We start from the raw sequence: 10,498 nt of genomic DNA on the forward strand, positions 1-10,498 counted from the left end.
ATTTAGAGCAATGAAAAGCTGGTGATCATCAGCCTATTAAGTTGGTGACCTGTCTCTATTATTTTGTTGCAACTAGTTCTGCCATGTTCTTGTGGATCTGTGGGCATAACACTGTGCACTGGGCCAAAATATGGACAAAGCACCCACGTTGAAGACATAACCTCTCCTTTGGCAGTGTTGCACAATTTGGACTAGTGCCTACGGCGGTTTCCTGGCATCTACATAATCTGGTGTGAGATGTTAAAGAAAATGGAATGGGGGGGTACATTGCCTCAAAGGAGTGGAGAAAAGCAAACAGGGCACTGCACTTCTTCATAAATTATCTATGGCAATAGGATGATTCAGCACTTGGACAGTTCTCACAAGCTTCCTGATCTCTATTGGCCAGGCAATGTTCATCCCTCAAACATGGACAATGACATTTGGCTGAAGGATATTCATTCACACTTCCCCACTGGTGAAACGGCGTTCACTTGTTTGGCAGTGGAGTTAGACTAAAAGAGGTGTCTTCCTCCTGGAGCACTTGAGTGACATTGTATGCCATTCCACTTTTCCCAGGTTCCCCAACTATAAGCTGAGGTTCTTCTGTCAAACAGGCAGGCTCTGAACACCATATGTGCTCCTGTCCTTAGGCAACCAAATTCATTGACTCTGTAGCTAACAAAATATTAGGCTGTTTTAAACCCAGTATTGTTTTCTTTGCCCTCACTTCAGCAGGATTCCTGCCAGGGCTGGGCAATATCTGGTTTTCAACATCTTGATATATCACCAGCCAAACACTGCAAGATACTGACATATCACGATGTCTAAAATAAGGATGGAGCATTGGCTGGCTTTACAGTTTTCCCCTGCATGACGAACACACACACACCATGATTCATGATATATTTCCAAGTCAAAAATTATGAAACCAATATGACAATATGAACTTCAAACAAGTTTAGGCCATTATACAGATATATATATCACCCATCCCTATTTCCTGTTGCAGGCAGAATTTTTTAATTTTTTATAAAAAAGATGTATCAAAACACCTACTCCAGACTAAGTACAATCCAGACAAATGTTTCAAATCTCCTTAATTTCAGTTGGAAGCAGCAAGACAAACTTAACTTTCCTCACTAACATCAGTTGCACTTACATGAAAATATTCTTTAAAATGAGTGATTTAAGACCTGATAATTACAAAATGAATTAAGCATGTCAGTAAAACTATTTCTACAGTTGCAATAATTTTCCTAAATAAATTCTTTAAAAACTCCATGTTCTGGAGATACAAAAAAGAATTATGAGATAAAATACCATTTAAAGATCATTTAATTAATTCAAGATAAAACTATAACTAAACCATCTATACGTCAAATCCACGTTTTAAAAGTACATTTTCTGTGCAGAAAAATAATGAGGGAAAATAATTGATAATAAACAATTTTGTCTAAAAAAATCTCCTTTATGAAAAAGTAGCTTACAATGTTCAGGGTTTTTTAAAAAATAAAATAAAATAAATGCCAGTCCACAAGAGGGCAAAAACTGCAGTATTTATTTAGCAAATCTGTTTCCATCCAAAAGATGGCAGTGGCAGATCAATCATCAGCCTGTACAGTATATTGCCAACAAAATTGGTGGGGGTGGGGGAGAAAAATTTAAGAAACCCCCTCACAAAGTATTTTACTTGTTGCTGGCAAGATAATAACTTCCCAAACTTCTCTTAAATAATTGCTGTACTATGGAAAGGATCACTGTCACCAGCAGAACGTCTGAAAATAGTAAAACCCCAAAACACTGCAAAAGGTCACAATGGGGAAAAATAATGACCACACAACATTCAGGGAACAATTCTATCATTCTTTAATCATAAAAATAAAGAAATGGAGTTTCTGCTTTCTGAAAACTAATCATTAGCTAAAACAAAAGTACCGGTAATAGACTGAATTAAACCATTAAGGTTATCTCTGCTGAAGCGATTCTTGACATCAACTTAAATCTGGGAATCAAAATCACCAAACACGCTCATTTTATTTATTGAGGCATCTTACTTTGCACCTATAGATCAGCAAAATATACCAAAAGTTACCGGTATACATTACAAATAAAAATAGTCTTCAAAATTAAAGCAATTGTTGATATATATCTAGCCTTTTTGCTTCCTTTCCAGGCCAATCCACAGAAGTCTCACTTACTAAATAACTGTGTCAGGTTGTTATTAAAAGTACAAGGGCACCCCCCCAACCACTGCTCAAAAGGCTGACAACACACCCACATCCCCGTTTGCAAATGAGAGAAATGTAAAGTACTGCTTGGGGTGCAGTTTAATAACTTACGGCATTCATTACATTTTACAATATTTCAGCTCTCCTTTCCCATGTCATATTAACGTTGCAGGGCATTCCCCACTAGCCCCTAACAACCAGCCTTGAACAGGAGCCTTGTTAGCAAAGGCTAAAACTGGTAACGGTGTGGTAAGGAAAGCTATCTTCATGTTACCCACCCTCCCCAAACCTTCCCCCATTGTGCTCAGTTCTGATTCTGAACCTGAATGTTATATAGCAGGCAGAGGGAAGCTTTTTAGTGTGGGAACCAGCACCCTTTCTCCTCCTGAAACTCACCATATAGTGCATGGAGGTAAGTTCTTTAAACTTTACAGCATGAATTCCCCCAGCCTTTTTCCCAGCACCAAGGTACAATGAACTTTTTAGGGGCTAATTCCCTCAAATCCCCATTTTCTCCCAACATTTGACTTTTAAAGCCAGTGAGCATGATGTGTCAGTCCACTTTCAGTTGCTGTTTTTCTTTTAATTTACCAACTTACTACTTTCCAACATACCTGGGGACTCCCAAGTATGCAGATACCTCCTCTTAACTGTGGGTGGCCCTGTTGCCCTGCCCAGCTGACAGGCACCAGATCAACAGAATCAGCTTTAGATGGAATGATGCTCATGCTGACAATATGTTGATGTGTGATATCGTTCACCATTTTAAACAGTTCCAAGACCAGTGGGACAGACATCTGCAAGAGGGCAGATGTGCACACAAAGACTGCAAATAATGTAAGCTCCTTGGAGAGCAGGAAATGAGTATGACACACACTCCTTGCCTTGAAGCAACACCACCACCAAGCTCTTAAAGAGCCAGAATTTAAGTATATACTGTACTTGTACAGTGGTACCGCTGGTTAATAACTTAATTCGTTCCGGAGGTCCGTTCTTAACCTGAAACTGCTCCTAACCTGAAGCACCACTTTAACTAATGGGGCCTCCTACTGCTATCGCGCCGCTGGAGCACGATTTCTGTTCTCATCCTGAAGCAAAGTTCTTAACCTGAGGTACTATTTCTGGGTTAGCGGAGTTTGTAACCTGAAGCGTTTGTAACCTGAAGCATTTGTTACCCAAGGTACCACTTTCATACACTTCTATACACCTAACAAGGGTGCAGGAGCCCTAACTCTGACTGGGTCTATAGCAGTCTCCTATTTCATACATTAGCCTAGTAAAGGTAAAAGGTAAAGGGACCCCTGACCATTAGGTCCAGTCGTGACCGACTCTGGGGTTGCGGCGCTCATCTCGTGTTATTGGCTGAGGGAGCTGGCGTACAGCTTCCAGGTCATGTGGCCAGCATGACTAAGCCGCTTCTGGCAAACCAGAGCAGCGCACGGAAACGTCGTTTACCTTCCCGCCGGAACAGTACCTATTTATCTACTGGTACTTGCACTTTGACGTGCTTTCGAACTGCTAGGTTGGCAGAAGCAGGGACCAAGCAACAGGAGCTCACCCCATTGTGGGGATTCGAACCGCCAACCTTCTGATTGGCAAGCCCTAGGCTCTGTGTTTTAACCCACAGCGCCACCAGCGTCCCTTACATTCGCCTAGTAGCAAGAGACAATTCCATGCAAGCAAGTGAGCAGGCTGGCAGAGGAAGGGTGGACTGGTTCCTCCATCCCATACACAACCAGTAGAGAATCTGGCAGAGAAATGCAGGTTACTGCAGGAAGAACAGAGCACTCCATACTGCTGGCTGAGGAAACCCCAGGGTGACATCCTCTTGAATCAGTACTCTACCTTCTCTCAGTAGTACACCCTGGCAAGCTACCCTGGCAGCAATGGAAAGCAGCAGCAGAGCTGGGTATCACAATTTACATTTCCCCACAATGCCTCCAAGCAGGATTGCCAACTTGAATAAAATACGGGGCCTGGGGGAGTAAAGCCCTGCCCTGCACAACTGATCGCATGACACAGCACGCACACACCATTTAATTGGCAAAGCCCATTAACTTTGGGGGCCACGACCACCCCTCAAGTATCTTATTTTGGCCCCTATGAGTTGGCTCCTATGTCACTGTGGGAAATAAAAATGGTGTCGGGTTCTCCTTCCTTGAGAGGTTTTTATGCAGAAGTTGGGTGGCCATCTGTTATGTATGAACTAATTTGAGATTCCAGCATTGCAGGGGGTTGGACTAGATGACCCTTGAGGATCCCTTTCCAACTGATTCTATGACCAGAACGCGCCATCCAGAATCCACAATGCTGCTCAGTGAACCAGACCAGATTTTTATTTTACCAAGTGTGGGTTGGTAAAAAGTCGGCATCACTATTGGGCTTCGCCAACTGCAGGCGTGCGCTTATTCTCCGCTTATGCTCGCTTGCCTTCAAAGCTCGCCCATATGTAGCCGCAGCCACATTGCCCCCACACCCGCTTTCCTCCCTCTCGGAAGTAAGCCCCAGCGGCTGCAATGGGACTTTGCCGGCCGCGGGCAAGGCGGGGGTTTTCTTCGCCTTCTTCCGGGGCGGGGCCGCCAGAGGCGCCGCCTGAGGGAGGCGACCGAGGAGGAGGGAGAGCGGCTCTCCTGAGGAGAAAAGCGCGGGAACTTGGACCAGTAGGGCCGCTGACGGGGCCAAGGAGGGCGCCTGTCCCAGAGGAGCCATTAGCGGGGCAGCCCTGTGAGGGGAGCCCTTGGCTTCTTCCCGCGCGCCCCTTAACTTTGCACTTGCAGTTTTATTTTATTTTTAATCCCCCCCCCAGCCATCCTCCCCTCACTGACTACCGGGGAACCGTATTCGCCCCTCACTTCAAAACGGGGCAGCCAGGCCAAGGGGAGCGGGCGGCGCTTTGCACACCTGCGGGCCAGGTATGTGTGAGTGGGGGGGGGAACAAGCCCCGTCGCGGCCCCGCTTTTGTCCCGTCCCCCACAAAAAAGGGGGGTCCTTCCATGCCAGCCCTTTTGCACGCGAGTAAACACGCGCAGTTTCAGGCCCGCTCTCTGTTCGGACGTATATTTTGCACTCGCGCTCGAGCTTTTTTCACTCGCTCCTGCTTGGCGCCGAGCTCCCAGCGAGACTCACCGCCGCCGCTGCCTCCGCGCGCAGCAGTTCAAAGCTCCGGTGGGGCGGCCTCTTCGCAAAGGAGCTCCGAGAGGGACCAGCGAGTGGCAGCCGCGGCGGCCAATGAAGGCTCGGCCGGGTGTTTTTTGTTGTTCTACTACCCCCTCTCCCGCTGGCATGCAGCATCCAATCCTTAAATGCAGGAGGCGGGATTTCTTAGCCGCGGTCTTTAACCCTTCGTAGGCCGCGAGCCGGGCAGAAAACAGAGGCTACGGGGCTTGCGCAGATGAGAAGTAGAACCTCCAGGTTCAGTGGCACTGAATGTGAGCTGCGAGAATTGAGAAGCGGGTACGGTGCGGGGATACAGCAGGGGAAGACTGTTCTTCATGTCTTGTTTGGAGACTCTCGGAAGTGTTGGGTCTTCCTTGGAAAAAAAGATGCTGGACTTTTTATTGTTTTTCTTAATCATTTTATTAACATATCTACATTCAGCCTGAATGGTTAGAATGCCTGGAGAGATTTCAAATCCTCACCAGGGAGCATGAAGTTCTCTGGGAATTGGGGGTGGGGGGTGTCAATTTAATTCACCTTTGAAGGCAAATCAGTTTTTCCAAAACCATATGAGAACCGAAACTTAAGCCATCCTTCAAAATTCACTTCTCCACATTTCACAGTACAGTTTTCCTGCCAAGTAATATTTACAGAAATGCATATACTGGAGTAAAGTGTGCACATAGTCCTGAAAATAAGATACAAATATGCATGCCATTACAGGAAAATTGCTCTGTTGAAATATGTAGATTAGGCAAAGTTGCATACGAACATGTATCTTAGGAGAAATTTACAGTTAACTGCTGATAAATTTGCGAGAGGGTGTTTGTAATAAAAAATGCAAAGTGATGTGGAGAACAGAACTTTAGATGCAAAAAATGAGAAACAGAGAGAACCTAAAATCGAAAAATTCTATTATCCCTGCTTTGGGCTAATTATTCACTTTCCGCCTGACCTACCTCACAGTGTTGTGGGTTGTGGAGATGATAAAAGAGGAAGCAGAGATCATATATATATTACACTGAGCTCCAGCTGGAACTGTTGTTATCAGTTCTTCAACCCTGTTCACATAGTATATATATATATATGGTAAAGGTAAAGGGACCCCTGACCATTAGGTCCAGTCGTGACCGACTCTGGGGTTGCGCGCTCATCTCGCATTATTGGCCGAAGGAGCCGGCGTACAGCTTCCAGGTCATGTGGCCAGCATGACAAAGCCGCTTCTGGCAAACGAGAGCAGCACATGGAAACGCCGTTTACCTTCCCGCTGTAGCGGTTCCTATTTATCTACTTGCATTTTGACGTGCTTTCGAACTGCTAGGTTGGCAGGAGCTGGGACCGAGCAACGGGAGCTCACCCCGTCACAGGGATTCGAACCACCGACCTTCTGATCAGCAAGCCCTAGGCTCAGTGGTTTAACCACAGCGCCACCTGGGTCCCTATATATATATATATATATATATATATATATATATATATATATATATATACACACACACACACACACACACACACACACACAAACACACCTTTCTTTACCTTCTGAGGTCTATCAGCCTGATCCTTAATGAGTTTTTCCCCACTGATGAGTAGTTTTAGGACTCTGATATCTCAGACAACTAATAAAACTAACATCCAAAAATAAAATGTGTAACTGGTGTGTTGTTTTGGAATAATTTTGTAAAATTCTGTGTCAAGTAGATTTGATTGCTTTTTAGACTATGGGTGCATCACAGCTTTGGACAAATATAAAATTCTATTTATATTGTTAATTGCCAAAATTTGGAAGTAATGTTGCATCCCGAACAATGGCAAGCTTGACTCTGGATCAGTGTCTGGGGGGGGGGGGGTTAGGTCCGAGATTAATCATGGCTTGTGCAGTGCTGACTACTTTTTCCTGCAGCGAGTAGCTGGATTTGGTCTTCTTGTCACGTTTGGTCCTTAATTGCCTAAAGGATGCCGCTGAGCCAATGTAGGTGCTGATTCAGCTGGCTGCTGTTTGCAGAAACTCCAGAATACGCACTCCTTGCAGCACAGAGGCTCTCTGCCAATTTCAAAGGGCTACCCTTCTCCAAACAGTTTGGGAGGCCTATAGAGAAATACTGAAGTGTTCCCAGGGTTCCATCTTTTAATAAGAGATGCACAAGGACTATAGAAATTCAGAGGTTATGAACTCCAGCAAAACACGCTAGCCAATTTGTACTGACTGAAATTAAATGAATTGGAACTGGCAGGTTTCCTGACATGTCCTTTTTACAATTAAGGTATGCATTTGTTTCAACACACACTTGTTCAAAGAGGCAAATCCTTCCATCAGAGTCAGATGGAGTTCAGGACATGCCTCCTTTCACAAGAAATATATCCCGTCTTACATGGCAAAGCTTTCTGATGAATTAGCATGCATAAGTACCGGGTAACTTCACGAATGATTTTCCACAAAAAGACACTGTAATTAATATTGGATTGTTGTACAAAGCCTGCTTGTTTTGTGAGGCTTTTTCCTAATACATTTTTGTTTAAAAGTCAATATTGAAAAGCTGCATCTAACGGTAAACATTCCCATATAAACCAGGGTCCTTTCGTATACTCTGGTATTATTGCAGCCTTGTATAAGCACAAAGTAAGCATAATAGGGTGGGGGCAAGTTAATGCTGCAAGTTCTGGGGGCCTTTTGGAGCAGGTATGGGGTACCTGGGACCCTCCAGTTGTTGGACTCCAACTTCCATCAACTCAGTATGGCCTATAATCAGAGATCATGGAAATTATAATCCACAGGTTGCCCATCCCTGGTTTTGAGGCTGTGATGAACTTAACCTCTCCTCTGTGTTTCTGGGTGTGAGGCAAACAGCCACTGCATAGCTGGAAGCTTTTACCACTGCTTTTATCAAGGCAGCCGTTAGCTAAACAAAAATGGCAAGGAAATAAAAAAGTGTGGAGATGAATCCCAAAGGTCTCCCTCCCTAAGCAAATTCTGGAACACCAGGTGCAACATCCTGCATTTTAGGAGATTTTAAAAACATTTCCAAATGAAAAGTATGTATGCAAAAGAGAGAGAGAGGCCTACCTGATATTTATCTTGGATTCTGTACTATACAAACTTGCCAGTAGCAAATTCCAAACACCAAAACCACAGTTTCTTATACACTCTCATGTGGTCCCCCTCTCTCTCACACACACGTACGCTATGGAAAAACATTCAAAAAGCCAGCATCAACATTATAAAAAGAACCCCCAAAGCAGATTAGCACCTCCCTTATAGGTACGAACACTGGGCTCTTATTCCTACCATCCATTTATTTATAGCCAAGTGGCCCAGCCTCAAATGGCCTTCAGAACTGTACCCCTGCCTGGCACTAGTTTCAACCCTTTAATGGTTAGGGATGGTTTACACTGCATTGACTCTGAATAAGGCCTCCCTTCTGTTTTAAAGATGTTGAATCAGTAAGTTGCTGTGTTTCATTGCAGCAATCAGTTGCAAATGTCCAGGTTGCGCTGAACTTTAATCAAGGGACAGAGTATTCAGGGCACAAAAGGTGGCAGTTGGGGGAGTATGCCACTGAGGGTGCCTTTATTTTTCGGAGGGGTTCAAGCACATACTGAAAAAGGTATGTTTGCATGGCTAAAGTAGATCGTTTAACAAATCCACTTTAAAAACAACAACAATGGACTTTTTGCAGTTAGGAAATTGATGGGGGAAATGCACTGGAAAGTGTGGGCTGAGTTTTTGGTTAAGGGAGGGGGGGACTTTTCGGCAGAATCATTGTGAGCGGTGATACCAGGGCCCAAGAATAATTTAGTACCGTACTATGAATGTGCTATTGTCCCCCTGATAAAAATGCTTAAGATGAAGAATGAAATCAAAGAAGCATCAAAAATATATATAAAAATAAATAAAGGAAATGTAAGAATGTGTGACTACAACCACCCTCACACAGACTGGCTATTCTATATGTGTTCCAGTCATGTCAGAGAGATAACACTTATAGATACCCTAACCTCACAAAAAATGTGCGAGGGAAGGGGGCATGTACAACACCTTCCACGGATAAATGGAATGAAATAATTTTTTAGCTGTAAGCTAAAAGGGGAAAAGGCTCCATTTGTCATATGGTCCACACACAGGTTCTTATAAGGAAACCCTATGTGCGCCTCAGGCACAGTGAAGTGGCTGGATAGTGCCTCTTACACCAGGCTTCCGATCTGCTCAGGCCACTGCTCAGGAGGAAAGAACCAGAGAAGGTCATTTGTTTATTTTCCCTGGCATGGAAAAGCTTGCAGCTCCTGCTGCTTTGTGCTACGGCCACTGCTGCCTAGAGTAGGAATGCAATTGATGTTCCCCCAGTTGTTGTCAATAGTCCAATTCCCATCTGCCCCAACCAGCATCACCAGAGGCAAGGGAAGATAGGAGTTGCAGTTCAGCAATATTTGGCAGACCACGGGCCACCAATCCCTGGCCCTCTGCATCCAGGGCAGTCAGAGCGCCAAGGGTTCCTTAGCTGCCAGGGCCTGCACTGATTGGCTGACCAAGGGTGGTGGACCTAACAAAACATTAACTTACTTGATCAACAAATCATTGGGCTGAAGGCTCAGGCACGAAGCTTGCAACGTGATCTTAGGCCAGTAACTACCACATATGCTAACTCTCAAGGAGGTGTCGTGACAGTGAAATGGATCAATGATACCTATGCTGCCTTGAAATTCTTGGAAGAGTGGACGTATAAAATGTAACGAATAAATGTGGAAGCAAAATGTGCCCCATCAGTTAAAAGGGCTATACCATCCTTTGCCAACCTGGTACCCTCCAGATGTTTTTGGACTACAATCCTGATCAGAGGGCCATGCTGACTCAGTCAGAAAAGGCAACTTATTGGTGTTATGGAGGTTAGGAGACCATAACTTGTGGTGAATGGACTGTGAATAGTCCAAGCTGATGAGATCAGGGAGAACTAATGACAGAATATATTTTCCTGATAGCTGAACATCTTTATCTGACATTGGAGTTTGAAACAGTGGAACCCTGCAGGTAGTAAGGGGGGGGGATAAATAGTTTGGAGCCAGTTTTGGGAGCATGATTTGGAAGAGAGAGCTGTGAGTTGGCTGAAGGTCCTGTCTCTAGGAATCTGATGCAAGAC

General features: G+C 44.6%; 1 protein-coding gene across 3 annotated transcripts in view; it reads right to left on the reverse strand.

Annotated features, from left to right (window-relative positions):
* The window catches only part of FANCC (FA complementation group C), a 72,852-nt gene extending 67,402 nt beyond the window's left edge, over positions 1 to 5,450 (reverse strand). The window contains exon 1 of one of the 3 annotated variants that reach the window (XM_088653260.1): positions 5,337 to 5,450. The gene's annotated coding sequence lies outside the window, so the exon portion shown is untranslated. The remainder of the gene's footprint in view (positions 1 to 5,336) is intronic. The other 2 variants (XM_035099631.3, XM_088653261.1) reach the window with 2 other exon arrangements.
* Between the last annotated feature and the right edge of the window lie 5,048 nt (positions 5,451 to 10,498).

Source organism: Zootoca vivipara, chromosome 10, assembly GCF_965207765.1.
Source record: "Zootoca vivipara chromosome 10, rZooViv2.hap1.1, whole genome shotgun sequence".
NCBI lineage: Eukaryota > Metazoa > Chordata > Lepidosauria > Squamata > Lacertidae > Zootoca > Zootoca vivipara.